The sequence below is a fragment of the Physeter macrocephalus genome, chromosome 18, assembly GCF_002837175.3.
Source record: "Physeter macrocephalus isolate SW-GA chromosome 18, ASM283717v5, whole genome shotgun sequence".
Classification (NCBI taxonomy): Eukaryota; Metazoa; Chordata; class Mammalia; order Artiodactyla; family Physeteridae; genus Physeter; species Physeter macrocephalus.
This window is the reverse complement of record NC_041231.1, coordinates 108,728,611-108,730,469: the sequence shown is the minus strand read 5'-3', so window position 1 is coordinate 108,730,469 and position 1,859 is coordinate 108,728,611.

Here is a 1,859-nt window from a genome sequence, read left to right as displayed (position 1 = left end):
AAAAAAGGCTTATCAATGAAATAGGCCTGGATGTAAATCTGTGTAACAACCATACCCTTGTTTACTGGTCTTTGACCAATAACATCCCTTAAATGGCTTCCTCCATTCCCTAACATCTTTCTTTTGTTCTCAGCAGAAGATAGCATTTAAGCTAATGGCTTGGGCCATTTCAGGGAGTGACTCAGTTTTCCTGGGTATCTTTCAAGTATACAGGAGGTATGCATGGTATATATTAAACTTCTGATTGTTTTCTCCAGTTCGTCTCTCTTTCATTACAAGGGAGATCTCAATAAAGAACATAGAAGTGTAGAGGGAAAATTATTCTTCCTCTCATATACATGTAATGCAATAGTATTCAGAGATATAAAGGAGTGGACCATCAACCCGTGCAAAAAAAAAAAAAGAAATAGATGCATCTAACACTTACATTGCTAAGTGAAAGAATCCAGTCTGAAGTGCTACACACTGTATGACCTCATTTGTATGACATTCTAGAAAAGGTAAAACTGACAACAGAAAACAGTTTACGAAATATGTGGTTGAAATAGTCCATATGATACTTTAGTGGTGAATACTTGTCACTATGCATTTGTCTACACCCACAGATTTTTTTACAACCCAACAAGTAATTTACAATCTATTCAAACTTAGCTACTTAGGATATGGGAGTGTCAAAGACTGGAATACAGAATGTAACAAAGAATCTAACTGATTCAGAAATGTATGAAAAAACTCACTGTTGGTAGCGGGACAAATGGGCTGACCTAATTTAACTTTGGAAATGTACAGAATCTGTAGGCCAAAGACAAAATGTGCCATACATACACAGGGGACTCTATGTTCTTTCCCATGAGGGGTAGTAGCTAACAGTACTGAAACTACTATATCAGTAATCGAATGGAACAAGTACTTAATTTAATAAATGACAAATGGTGCAAGCCAGGTTTCTGACCACTGGAGTTGGATGTTACAGTCAAACAAAGGGAGAAGGTTACAATATCCATGTCATAACAGATCTGGTTGGAGATATCAGTATAAACTATCTTTAGCCTACACATAGTTCCACATGGAAATCTTTATAATTATGTGTATAGACATAGCCTGGGATACATGCATATATTTCTATGTACTGTTAGCTGAGCATATTTAGCTCCCACATGTAAGTTTTTAATACCATTCTCTAATAAAAAGAACAAGGGCTCTTTGAAGAAAGGGCTGATGCTAGGACTGAGACAGTAAATATATGAAGCAGGATAATCTTAAAATATCAGAAAGTAAAAAAGTACCAAAAATTTAAAAAACCCACAAAAGAAAAATTATGTAAAATGAAAACAGGAGCAAATGGAAAAAGCTCTCAACAGCCAAAGCAAGAAAAGTACCAAAAATTTTAAAAACCCACCAAAGAAAAATTGTGTAAAATGAAAACAGGAGCAAATGGAAAAAGCTCTCAACAGCCAAAGCAAGAATTAACTAAGCAGTCTAATAATGTAGTGCTGGATTATAACCAAAAGTTTACAATAATTATTCACGTGTCCAAACTGGTAAAAATAAATTACATCGTTTTTGATGAATGGTGTTAAACAGAAATCTCCTATGCAGAAAGCTTCTCAACAATGTATAGAGCCACTCAGCTGTCCATCAAGGATGTGAAGCTAACCCCTCCCTCCTCAAGTGTGGGTTCTGCATTATGACTTCCTCCTAAATAAGACACACAGGATGGGCATGGGAAGAAAATTAACCTTACTGTGGGAAAACTTGACAAACACTACTTCAGCTAGGTGACCAAAGTTAAGAATATAAGTGAGAAGTTTCCTTAAGGCCCTGTCCTCTTGATATATAGTGAAGAGGAGTCACTTCAC